A 14,732-nucleotide genomic window follows, 5' to 3' on the forward strand; every position below is an offset into this window, starting at 1 on the left:
GATATTTTCAGGCAGGTATACAAAAGCACCCAAGAACTAGCATTCAAAAGTTAACTTTTTATTTTCATGTCTTATATTGCAGTTTTTGCAACCATATCCACAGAAAATGTAACTGAAATATTCTAATTTATAGACATAAAAAATGTGGAACTTACAGTGGGCTGGTCTCTTTCTTTCACATCATCTCTTAGTAAATATTGTAGGCCCACTTTAAAATGTATTCCAAATCAGAGTGATTTTCACTACCACTACAACCCTGGCCTAAGCTGCCATCATTCATATCTGTGTTACTGCAATAACTTTCTCACCTATCTCACTCCTTCTGCCCTCGTCCTCCTATAGTGTATTCTTCACACGGCAGTCTATCTGATTTAAATCTCATCATATCACCCCTCTGTCCAAAAGTCTTTAGTAGCTTTCATCACGCTCAGAGGAAATAAAATGTATAACAAGACCGTATCAGTTCATTTCCTAGTGGCAACAGATGGCCTATGCAAACTGGATAATTGAATCTATTTACAGAAGTCTGATTAGTGTTTATGGAGACCAACACTGTAGAAAGTGCAGTCTTGCTGGTTGCAGTGGCTCACTCCTGTAATCCCAGCACTTTGGGAGGCCAAGGTGGGTGGATCACGAGGTCAGGAGTTTAATACCAGCCTGGCCAAGATGGTGAAACCCAATCTACTAAAAATACAAAAAAAAATTAGCCAGGCGTGGTGGCAGGAACCTGTAATCCCAGCTACTGGGGAGGCCGAGGCAGAGACTTGCTTGAACCTCGGAGGCTGAGTTTGCAGTGAGCGGAGATGGCACCTGGATGATAGAGCGAGACACCATCACAAAAAAAAAAAAAGAAGAAAAAGAAAAAGGAAAAAAGAAAGTGTAGTCTTCTGGGTTTTGTAGGTGGACTTTTCTTAGAGAAGTAGATTCTGAGACTGAGTTTAGCATGCAGGATGTTTATTAAGGAGTGTTCTCAGATCCAGGACCAACACCTGTGGAGAAAAAAAAAAAAAAAGGGAAAAAGCAGTATTGGATAGAGAGAAAATTTCAGCACAAAGTGAGCTCAAGACAACCACAGCTAACCAGTGTTAGTAGCTCAGTAGCTCCAATCAGAGTTGCTTGAGTTATGTTGCCCTAGAGGAGGTGGAGGTGGGTATCACATTCTTTGTTGAAGGGCAGTCTAAGTGAAGCATTGCAGTTTCCACCATAAAAGAAGGTCTAGGCCTGCCAGTTAAGAAAAAAGAAATAATTACTTTTATCAAGAATGTGTGGCTGTTTGGAGAGGTCTACTTTATAGAAGCTGAGTGTTTTGTAAAAGGGTGCTATCATCCTAAGCCAAGCAATGGGATTAAGCAAGGACAAAAATATACTTATCTCCCTCTCCTTCTAGCTTCTAGCCTCCAACAGGTCCGCCCCTCCCCACCCCACATTGGTCAATACAGATATCAAGACTGCCCGTTGAGGTAGTACATACAGGCTTGACTGCTGGTTTCTAAGACAAGATAGACAAGGGTTATGAGTAAATACAATAAAAAATAAAAGAATGTTTGCTTCTTGACCAGCACTTTTTAAAGATTTATTTTACCTTTACTTCTGCTATACCATATTGCCTTCTAGAGTCCATCTGTTTCCAATTAGAAAAACAAAGTTTACACCAGATAGTTTCACAGAGAAAATACAGGGAACAAATTACAGATAGGAAAACTGAAAGTTCAAACTGCGGAAATTGAGGAAGCATAGTGTTAGTAACTGTAGGAAGCTGCAACCTAAGACAGGAAGAATACAATTACAAGGTGGTATTATCAGAGGCCAGAAGTTGGTGCCACCTATTATAGACTTGATCCATTGTAGGGATGCCAGATTAAAGCTGGATCCTAGAGATGGCACAATTATTTTAGAGAAGCTGTCGAAATGGGTAGGAATACTCTCTGAATTTTCCCTTCTCCTCCCCTGTAATATTCCTGAGCTAAAGCTAACAGGAAGACAAATGGGAAGGGAATCTAGAAAATGCAGAGGCAGAGAACTGACATTAAGATAGAAAAAGAAAATTACCAGCCACTTCTTCTCTCCTTTTCAACTTTACTTGCTTCTCTTAAAACGGCATCATGACTAAAGCTCATGTTCCAGATCAGTTGCACCAGAATTCTTGCTCTGTCACTTACTAGTGTGTGAGCCCTACTGACCTATTTCAGCTAGTTCAGCTACCTTACTTTCCACTTACCTAGTAAGTGGATATGGTAATAATACGACCTGCATACTAAAATGGCTGTAGATACTAAAAGCAAAAATGCACATAAAGTTCCTGGAACAGTGTCAGGCATACAGACAATTTAATACATTCCAACTATTATTATTTTGTCCCAGTAAACATTAAGATAAGTCTGAGAGAAGACCCAGTTTCTAAGGAGAAAAGATTGGGAAACAGCTTTTGGATTCCAGGAAGGTTACAGTTCTGATTATTTGTATAGTTTTGAGTAGTGTCTCAACTCTGATCTAGTATCATATCAGAATTGTCTAGGGATCTTGTTAAAAATTAATATCTTGGGCAACACCAATTCCAAGTGTAATATAATGTATAAGGGCATAGAACATTTAACAATTTTTTCAGGCAATACTATGCACAAAACATTTAAGAAACGGTGCCAAATGAATCCTGATAAAACAACTCCCCCTTCTTTTTATCTCCCATTTACTGAATGAGCTGCATATGGAGGTACTTAGATTTGTAAGTGATTGTATGGGCATCTCTTCTGGGATCCAGGTAACAGGTTTCACTACCAAGTCATCACAAATTTGGAACTGGTTTATGTTTTGACTTTGGTGCTTCTTGTAAATTTTTCTCTCCCATTTGGCTATTTTCACTCTTACTGGATACAACAAAAACAGCAATACTATGTTTGTGCTTTTATTAATATCCAAGGGAGTGATAAAGTTGGTCAAGCTGACCTCACAATATTTTGATAGGTTTTGTTGCTGTTTTTAAAAGAACACTGTTTTAGGAGAACAAGCATCTAACGTTATTTTACATGAAAACACAAATATCATGGATTCAGAAATATATTTTAAAAATACTCAAATCAAATGTGTCTGCTGAATTGTTGTGATTCTTTTCTTCTTTGCAGGTACACAGTTTTTTCTTGCTTTAAAAATTTTTGTATGTCAAGTTTTTCTCACGTGACACATAATCACAGAATTTCCACTCATGAAGCCTCACACTATATACTGTTAAAAATTAGTTTTTATAATTAAAACCCAGAAAAAATATACTGAAGAATGGGATACTTTTAAAAGTATAAAATAGTATCTGTAATCTGAGGATGCAGTGTTTTCTGCTGAATCATATACTCCAATGTTTTCTGTTCAATTCTAGATTTATAAAATAAGTGTAGTGTTATTTGTGTTGCTGCTTTAGTGCAGCAGGAATAAAGACCATTTCATGGTGGGAAAAACTGAACATATTAGTGGAATGATTGACTCATGAGGTATCAGACATATCAAGTAAGCTAAATGCAAGATTAGTAAACAGTAATTTCATTTCATGTTTTATTCAAGTTAAATCAAATTTATAATTGAAATAGACTCCCCGATCACAGTCAAATTAAAAATATTCTATATGATATGGACGTTTATGAGACTGTCAAAGGATCCAACTTACACTTAATTTCTAGATTCACTACAATGATTGTAACTTGTATATTTCCTTCATCTCCATTTGAAATGTTAGGAGTGGAATTATTTAGAGTTTATCCCAATTTTTAGGCATATCTAGAACTTGTCTTAATCAATTGCATTTTTTTTTTTTTTTGTATCTGACATCCCACATAACACTGATGGCTCTCAGAATTTTTTTTAAAGTATTTTCCATCTGGGGTACTTAGTCTTTGACACAGACCCATAGACATTTCCTGGTGAATAACAATATATATGACTTTAGTTGTTCCAAAGATCATGATTATTATTCCAGTTTCTCTTTCTTATGGAATAACAAGGAAAATTCAGCACAATTCTTATTTCTAAATGTTTTTCATAAACCATTATTAAATCACCATGTCTCAACAACCTGTCTTCTTTCAAAGTTTACACACCATTTATTTAAAACACACCCCGAACACTCTCATCTACTACTGTCCAGGATAGTTGCTGAACTTCTAAAAAAACTTTCGCACAAAATTCACATCTCCACCCCGATCTCTGTCTTTCCTTTGTTTATATTAACAGAAGAATTGATCATTTTAAAGTATGTTTGATATCCATTGACTTCTTCCCCACTTATGAGTATTTCATCTATTTCTTTTCAACTATCCTTAGATTGAAACAACACAAAATATTTTTAGGTAGAACTAGTCTACTTCTAATATTTAAAATAACTTACACTAAAATTTCATTTATTCTATACTAAGCACACTATAGGCTCTGCTAAAAAAATCCACTGGTTACTAATATTGCACAAAATTAAGTGAAAATTTTCTGACTGATACAGAGATTTATCTACAAACTGACCTAAATTTATCTTTCTAAACTGTGTTCCAATAATTTTATTTATAACTCCTGGATTGTAGTGGCCCTTTTATAGCAAATGCTTGCATATTGTTTTTGGCTGACATGTTTTCCTCTACCAAAAAGGGACTTACTCTTGTCTATGTTCTAATATTCTTTAAGAAAATATTTAAATATGAGGATCCTATAGAGGATATCTTAACAGCAAAATAAGTACTATTTACATTATTGTTGGAAGTAGTAATCATATTTATAGGTAAGAAAAAGAACATGAAAAAAATTTCTGTTATTTAAGGCTGTTAAGAATGTTTACTATCTCTGGAACATAATAGGTATTCTACTCAAATATGTAAATTCAGGTAACAATAAATGACATGAAGCAAATGATAACTATAAATAAAATTTTTCTTTCCATTGCAATAACTTTCCCACAATTAGGTCATCAGCAAATGCCATTTGGATCCCTAGCCAAACTGTTCTTCCCAGAAAATAATTATCTCCACTATGTTAAGAGTTATGGTTATAAAATTTAAATATGATTATAGCATACCTTTAATAATTATAACAGTTAACATTTGAGTGATTTCACTTGCTGAAACACGGATTCCAGTTTATGAGTGTGACTTCCAAGGCTTTGAGGATATTTTATACTATTTAACGCTTTTCCACTCCTCTTTTTAATATCCATCTCTTGAATTCTATCTCCATTTTCACCAGACATCTGTAGTTATTCTAATATCTTATGTTCTTTCACTCCTGGCCTTGGCACATTTTATTTTCTTAATCTAAAAGATAATTTTCTATTCCCCCACAATGATTTTTGTTTAACTCATAATTTTTAAATTTTATTTCAAATACTAGTCTAGATATCACTTCATTTATGAATCCATTCCTTACTTTAGAAGCCATTCTAAGTACTACAATAACACTGCACTTCCAGTGTTATAAATATCATACTCTTTAATATTTCCTCATCTTCTTCCTCTGGTATAGTATTTGTTCACTCAGCCCAGGTAGCATACATTGAGTGTGCTTTACTGATTCCTTATCACCCAAGATAGTTTTAGGAACATAGTAATCCTCCAGACAACATTTGCTATATAAATAGATGTGGACTAGTGGATAAAGGTTTAATGTTCATGAAATTTCAGATTGTAGATTAAGCTTAAAAATTTGGTGAAGGGACTTCCCTTCCCCGTATACACATTGTGTTACTCCGTTTTGTTGCTGTAAAGAAATACTTAAGGCTTGGTAATTTATAAAGAAAAGAGATTTATTCATTTCACAGTTCTGCAGGCTGTACAAGAAGCATGGTGCTGGTGTGTACATTGGGTGAGTGCCTCAAGCTGTTTCCACTCATGGTGAAATGGGAAGGGGAATCGGTGCATACAGAGATCACATGGTGAGAGAGGAAGTAAGCGAGAGAGAGGAAGTACCAGGCTCTTTTGAACAACCACCTCTCTTAGGAGCTAGTAGAGTGAGAACTCATTCATTACTGTGAGGACAGCATCAACACATTCATGAGGTCTCCACCTTGCAATCCAAACACTTCCCTCTAGGCCCCCCTGCTAACATTGAAGATTAAATTTCAGCATGAAATTTGGAGGGACAAACATCCAAACTATATCACACGCATACAACTGAAAACCTGTTTAATTAAATATATGGAAATTAAGCAAAGTCAAGTGCTTATGGAGGAAAAAACTGTCTAATGGTTTAGAGTGTTATGCTGTTGATGGTGATGCACATATCCCTTATAAAATCAAGAAAGAAGCCAGAATTTCACTAAACCACAGCCCTTTTACAGAGAAGTTTGTATTAACCATTGGAAATAATCTGCCCTAAAAATCTAGATACTTTGATGTACAGGAATGCTGCAAGGGTAATTCCTTGTCCAGGAGTGAAAAGCAGAAAATACCTGGTGTTCCTGAGCAAAGTAACTCTTCATTACTCCAAGGAGCCATGGCCCAATAATGCTTACTAGAAAAGTAGGTTAAAAGACAATAATGAAATATAGTAAAATATTAGAGAGTGTATTTGATAAGTACTAGAAAAACCTAAAGAAGGCAAATTTCATTAAGCATTCCAAGCATCAATGTCAAGGCATAGATGAGAGGATCTCTGCTCTCAGAACTTTCTCTAAACTAATAGGCATAGCTGTGTGTATGTGTTTTTTGGTTTTCTTGTCATCCTGCTCAGATATCTTCATTTGAGCTTACCATGCATGAACAAGATATGTTTATCAAACTACTACCCTAATATATCTAAGATCTGGAGGGCAGGTAACCCATATATGATGTGTTGATACCCTCAACAGAATGCCTAGTTTGGTGTTTATTGTTGTAAAATTAATTGAATTTTTATTCTTCTTTCTTTCTCAATATGTTTCTTTTTTTATTTCTCTCCACTGGTTGCCTAAGGTTCTATTTTTTACTCTAACCTTCACCATCACAATTCATTTCTTTTCTGCCTAAAATATAAAATATCAATCACTTACGGTTTTTCAGTTGCATATAAGCATACCTTCATCTGGTGGTGGCTGCTGTGATGGGGTGGAGCTGCCCAGGTCACCCTTTGTCTGTGGAGGCACTATTCTAAAATATCAATTTATGAAAATCAGCAATCCTAGGAGGACCCACAGATCCTCTGAAGGAGGAAGACTGCTCCTGCAGGACCTGGGAGACACCACAAATACTGTGAGTGCCCCAACAGTGGAAGTGGATAAGGGAGAGCCTCCTCTCCCGAACACAAACACCCACTGGAGAAACTGAAGAAGCCACAGCAATACCTGCCCAAGGAGAGTCTGTGCTCAGATACGACGAGCCCTGCCCTCTCCTGATGGTCCTTCCCTGCCCACCCTGGTAGTGGAAGACAAAGGGCATATAATCTTGAGAGTTCTAGGGCCCCACCCCACATTGGTTCTTCTCAATACTACCACAGCTGATGCTTTCTGGAAAGTGCCACCTCCCAGCAGAATGCCAACCAGCACAAAAATATAAAGCATTAAACCACCAAAGCTGGAACTCTCAAGGAGTCCATTAAGCCCCCTGCCCCCACCACTTCCATCTGAACAGGTGCTGGTATCCACAGCTGAGAGACCCATAGAGGGCTCACATCACAGGACTCTGCAGACAACCCCCAGTACCGGCCTGGAGGCAGGTAGACCTGCTTGGTGGCTAGACACAGAAAAGAGATAACAATCACTGCATCTTGGCTCATAGGAAACCGCATCCATAGGAAAAGGGGGAGAGTACTACATTCTTTTGTGGGACAAAACAATCTAAACAACAGCCTTCAGCCCTAGATCTTCCCTCCGACAGCGCCTACCCAAATGAGAAGGAACCAGAAAACCAACTCTGGTAATATGACAAAACCAGGCTCATTAACAACCCCAAAATCACACTAGTTCACCAGCAATGTATCCAAACCAAGAAGCGATCTCTGATTTATCTGAAAAAAATTCAGAAGGTTAGTTATTAAACTAATCAGGGAGGCACCAGAGAAAGGCAAAGCCCAAAGCAAGGAAATCCAAAAAATAATACAAGAAGTGAAAGGAGAAATATTCAAGGAAATAGATAGCTTAAAGAAAAAAAAATTCAGGAAACATTGGACACACTTATAGAAATACAAAATGCTCTGGAAAGTTCTCAGTAATAGAACTGAACAAGTAGAAGAAAGAAATTCAGAGCTCAAAGACAAGATCTTCGAATTAACCCAATCCAACAAAGACAAAGAAAAAAAGAATAAGAAAATATGATCAAAGACTCCAAGAAGTCTGGGATTATGTTAATTGACCAAACCTAAGAATAATTGGTGTTCCTGAGGAAGAAGAAGAGAATTCTGAAAGCTTGGAAAACATATTTGGGGGAATAATCCAGGAAAACTTCCCTGGCCTTGTTAAAGACTTAGAAATCCAAATATAAGAAGCACAAAAAACACCTGGGAAAATCATCACAAAAAGATCGTCGCTTAGGCACATTGTGATCAGGTTATCCAAAGTTAAGATGAAGGAAAGAATCTTTAGAGCTGTGAGGCAAAAGCACCAGGTAACCTATAAAGGAAAATGTATCAGACTAACAGCAGATTTCTCAACAGAAACCCTATCAACTAAAAAGGATTGGATCCCTGTCTTCAGCCTCCTCAACCAAAACAATTGTCAGGCAAGAATTTTGTATCCAGCAAACTGAGCATCATATATTGAAGAAAGATAATCTTATTCAGACAAACAAATGCTGAGAGAATTTGCCACTACCTAGCCACCACTACGGAAACTGCTAAAAAGGGGCTCTAAATCTTGAAACACATCCTGGAAACACATCAAAACGGAATCTCTTTAATGTGTAAATCACACAGAACCTATACAATGAAAACACAAGTTAAGTAAAAACAAAACCAAAGTAACAGGCGACAGATAACACAGTTAAATGATACCTCACATCTCAGTACTAACATTGAATGTAAATGGCCTAAATGCTCCACTTAACTGCAGAATGGCTAAGAATTCACCAACCAACTATCCATTGCCTTCAGGAGACTCACCTAACACATAAAGACTCGCATAAACTTAAAGTAAAGGGATGGATTTCATGCAAATGGATGTCAAAAACAAGCAGGGGTAGCTATTCTTATATCAGACAAAACAGACTTTAAAGCAACAGCAGTTAAAAGAGACAGAGATATTATATAATGGTAAAAGGCATTGTCCAACAGGAAAATATCACATTCCTAAACATATATGCACCTAACACTGGAACTCCCAAATTTATAAAACAATTACTAGTAGATCTACAAAATTAGATAAACAATAACACAATAATAGTGGGGGACTTCAGTACTCCACTGATAGCACTAAACAGGTAATCAAAACAGAAAGTCATCACAGAAACAATGGTTTTAAACTATACTTTGCAACAAATGGACTTAACAGATACATACAGAACTTTCATCCAACAACTGCAGAATAACACATTGTATTCAACAGTGCATAGAACTTTCTCCAAGATAGACCATATGATAGGCCATAAAATGATCCTCAATAAATTTAAGAAAATTGAAATTATATCAAACACTCTCTCAGACAACAGTGGAATAAAAGTGGAAATCAACTCCAAAAGGAAACTTCAAAACAATGCAAATACATGGAAACTAAATAACCTGCTCCTGAATGAGCATTGGGTGAAAAGCAAAATCAAGATGGAAATTTAAAAATTCTTCAAACTGAATGACAGTAATGACACAACCTATCAAAACCTCTGGGATACAGCAAAGGCAGTTCTAAGAGGAAAGTTCATAGCCCCAAATGCCTAATCAAAAAGACTGAAAGAGCACAAACTGACATTCTAAGGTCACACCTCAAGGAAATAGAGAAATAAGAACAAACCAAACCCAAACACACCCAGCAGAAGAAAGGAAATAACCAAGATCAGAGCAGAACTAAATGAAATTGAACCAAAAAATAAATACAAAAGATAAATGACACAAAAATCTGGTTCTTTGAGAAGATAAATAAAATGGATAGACCATTGGCAATATTGCTTGTAACAATCTCACTTGTAGACAGACAAAAGACTTGAAATTCATTTGCTGAAGATGTATTTGCATGCCCATGTTGATTGCAGCACTATTTACAGTAGCCAAGTTATGAAATCAACCTCAGTGCATCAATGAATCAAATACCATTTAAAAAGTGGTATATATACATAATATAATACTATTCAGCCTTAAAAAGGAAGAAACTCATTTACAACAATATGAATGGAATTGGAGAGCATTATGCTATGTGAAATAAACCAAACACTGAAAAATAGATACATGTTCTCACTTATATGTAGAATATACAACAATTGAACTCACAGAAGCGAAGAGTTAAATGGTGGTTACCAGAGGCTGGGGTGGGGGGAATGGGGAGATGATAATAGAAGGGTACAAAGTATCAGTTATTAGAAGGAATATATTTGAGGGCTTTTTTTTTGCAGTCTGTCTCACACTGTGGTGAATATAGCTGATAATATTTTTTTTTTGAGACTGAGTTTTGCTCCTGTTGCCCAGGCTGGAGTGCAATGGTATGATCTTGGCTCACTGCAACCTACGCCTCCCGGGTTCAAGCAATTCTCCTGCCTCAGCCTCCCAAGTAGCTGGGATTACAGGCGCTCACCATCACTCCTGGCTAATTTTTAATTTTTTTTAGTAGAGGGGAAGTTTCACCATGTTGGTCAGGCTGGTCTTGAACTCCTGACCTCAAGTGATCCACCCGCCTTGGCCTCCCAAAGTATTAGGATTACAGGCATGAGCCACCGCGTCCAGCCCTATTGCTAATAATTGAATAATGTACATTTCAATACTGCTAAGGGAGGAAATCTTAAACATTCTCATCAGAAAAAAAATAAACATTTGAGGACATAGATTGGTTGTTCAGCTTGATTTACTCATACCATAAAAAATAATAAAATGTCATAGCATCGATTTGTACCCTACAAATGTATACAACTATAATTTGTCAATATTTAATTTAAAAAGGTAAATTTAAGGGTTCTAATGATCAAGACTCTTTCTCTGACATCACTGAATTTAAACAGCAATCTTCTCTGTTCAGCATATGGTGTATGATCTTCATGAAGACAAGGTTTGTGTGGAAATAAACACAGGCAGGAGTTGTTGTTATTCCACTTTGGCACAGAAGTTGGATCTTGAAGGTGGTAAGTGGTGAGATTTAAATGCTAGATGAGAAGTCTAGTAAGGACAAAGGAACTTTGAAAGAAAAATGATTGGTATGATATTTATTTCACTTATTTTCTAATTATGTGTAATACAGTATGGCCCAAACCTGAATAATGCAAATAAACAGTCATTTGTTATTAACAAGTTATAATTAGTTTCCATAAATTTAAACAAATATCGTTACTCTGGAAATATGCCCTGTTTGGTGACAGCAAATTCAATTTTATTGCTGTTTCTATTTAACCACTTCTCTTGTTTTACATTTTGAAAATTATTCAAATTAGAAAATATAAGGTATTACTTGCTCAATAAGATCCATCTGGAGGCTATGAATATCCTCAATCTTAAGGTGTGCTATGGTTTTGGTGTGGTTTGTTTGTCCTCACTACAACTCATGTTGAATTTTGCTTCCCAATAATGTGGTTTGGGGAGGTAGGGCCTGGGCCTAGTGGGAAGTATTTGATCTATGGAGTGGATCCATCATGAAGGGCTTAGTGTTGTTCCTGCAGTAGTGAATTCTTGCTCTCACAAGACTAGATTACTTCTCCTCAGACTGGATTAGTTCCCTTGAGAGGCATTTGTTTAACCCAGGACACCCGAAAGGTTTCTCTCTCTTTGCATGTGTCTGCTTCCCCTTTCACTTTCTTTGCTATGTTGCAATGCAGCACTAATGTCCTAGTCGGAAGCCAGAGCCATGCCTTTGAACCTCTCAGCCTGAAGAAACAAGAGCTAAAGAAACCTCTTTACCCAGTCTCAGGTATTATTTCATAGCAACGTAAAGTGGACTAAGAAAACTGACACATTAATAGAAAACCAAATACCACATGTTCTCATTTGTAAGTGGGAGTTAAATGATGAGAACACGTGAACACATAGAGAGGAACAACACACACGGGGGCCTATCAGAGGGTGAAGAGTAAGAGGAGAGGAAGAGGATCATGAAAAATAACTGATAGATACTAGGCTTAATGCCTGGGGGATGCAATAATCTGTATGACAAGCACCCATGACACACATTTAGCTGTAACAAAGCAGCACATCCTGCACATGCACCCCTGATCTTAAAATAAAAAGAAAAAGAATAATAAATACACACGAAAAAATTGGACTAAGACAAAGTGTCATCAAAGAATATTTAGATTCTGCTACCATATCTGCCTAAAGCATATAGCGTATATTATAAATGTTATCTTTCTAGTTTTACTCTATGTTGTTCCTTTTCATCACTTTACCTTCAAGTTTCTATGGGAAATCTAAAGGGGAAAAGAGTTGTGAAAAATTTCCTAGGATCACCTTGAAACAATGTTTTTACTATGAGGTTTAATTCTGGGAGAGTTTTTACCTCATCACAGATATAGGTATCTCACCCTTTAACAAGAACATTACAACATTTTTAAATATAAGATTTGAAATTGGGTTTTGCTTACATATGCAACTGTTTGTCAGCTTCTATAAGAAACTATTTGCATAGGACTATTTCTATTTTTTAACATATATCTCATTTGTGATACATACATATATGTATGATATGGTTTGGCTCTGTGTCCCCACCCAAATCTCATATTGAATTATCATCCTCAGTGTTGGAGGAGGGACCTGATTGGAGGTAATTGGATCATGGGGGCAGATTTCCCCCTTGCTGTTTTTTTGATAGTGAGTGAGTTCTCACAAGATCTATTTGTATAGAAGTATGTAGCACTTCTGCCTTCACTCCCTCTTCATCTTCCTCCTACTCCACCATGTGAAGAAAGTGCTTGCTTCCCCTGCACCTTCTACCATGAACGTAAGTTTTCTGAGGCCTCCTCAGCCATGTTTCCTGTACAGCCTGCAGAACTGTGAGTCAATTAAACCTCTTTTCTTCATAAATTACTCAATCTCAGGTAGTTCTTTATAGCAATGTGAAAATGGACTAATACAATGTGTGTATAAATATACATATGTACGTATATAAACACACACATATATATATGTGTGTTTATATACATAGAGTAAAAACTCTACCAGAATTGAACCTCACAGTAAAAATATAGTTTCAAGGTAATCCTATATATGTACATGTGCACATATATGTGTGTGTGTATATATATAATTAGCCATGTTGATCTCAGTAATTTTGATAATTTGCTTTCATTCAATTATCTGTTAAGAATTTGAAAAACTTTATTTAAATGCAGAACAAACAATTGAGGAAAATCTTAGGAATGAATTTTCCTTGGGACAATGTAGTGTTGATATGGCAGTAATGGGAAGAAACAACTTGTTTTAGGAAAAAAAAAAACTTGTTCTCTTCTATCATTCCTTATCTAATTTGCAAATATCCCTATCTAAAAAGTAAAATGTTACTAGAAATCAAAACAAAATAAGATTACACTATATCCATGACATGAGACATCTTTTAAAAAGACAATTATTGCTTTCATTTTTTACTTCTTCACTTCAAATTCAAAGGGAAAAAGCAGCTGTCTTCTGTAGGAGGAAGACATATACATTCATATTTGATAAGTTTAAGCTCCCATGAAAAAGCAACAAATAAAACAAAAGCAGATCCAAAAAAGACCTAATTTAATTCAGTACCTTAGAGAAGCGTAAAAATATTTGCAGTGAGTTAAAACAGGTAGATCATTTATTTTTCCACATTTCGCTTGTAGCTTTTTTCATTTCTTGACATTTAAAAGTACAGTTACATTTTTATCTTATTATCTTATTTTGTTTCATGAAATGGGAAAGTATGTTGTCGTAAGAATTGGTAGAAGTACAATCTATTTGTCTTCAGTTAAGCAATAGAAGAACCTCGTTGCTTTCCAGCTGGGCCCCAGCCATTTTCCAGCTGAAACATCAAATATTTTATTTGTGTCTTTCACTGCCAATTAAAGGACAACATAAATGGTACAGGTAAATCAGCTTCCCTTTGGAGGTCTTTCGAAAGACCACTTTAATTCTAGTCAAGCATTTCGTAGAGTATGTACCACAAAATCTTATTTGCAGATTTAGACTTGAATATGTGTTACATCATTGGGAAATATTGTGTCACTGGAACTGGAAAAGGCTGAGTTAAACAAAACTCAACTATCAACTGTATCACAAGATCTCTGAGATTTTCCTATGCTGCTGATCGTTGTGAAGAATAAAGCGGCAATTTATTATGTGATACCAAAATTATTTCACCAGTGCACATTTTAATGGATATTATTAATCATGCATCTACCCAGAACATTTAGGAAAAATCTTTATTGTAGATAATAAGTTTTACTGAAAGGTTACAAGTAAGTATAGTATTTATTTGGTATAGAAGAACCTATTCCTTTTCGGGTTTTCCAAAAATTAAGTGACAAGATAACAGAAAACGTTTGGTACCTTCCAGGGGCATCTTATGCAGTGATGCTGTTTAGGGGCATCTAGAGATCAGGAACAACACTTGTTGTGCTGATACAGATTTGGGAGTCATTAGCCTATGGGAAGTTATTAGGTACAGAGAAAACTATTAAATTTTTGGTCCAGAGGAGAAGACTACAAAAAGAGGA

The sequence above is a fragment of the Theropithecus gelada genome, chromosome 2 (assembly GCF_003255815.1).
Source record: "Theropithecus gelada isolate Dixy chromosome 2, Tgel_1.0, whole genome shotgun sequence".
Taxonomy (NCBI): Eukaryota; Metazoa; Chordata; class Mammalia; order Primates; family Cercopithecidae; genus Theropithecus; species Theropithecus gelada.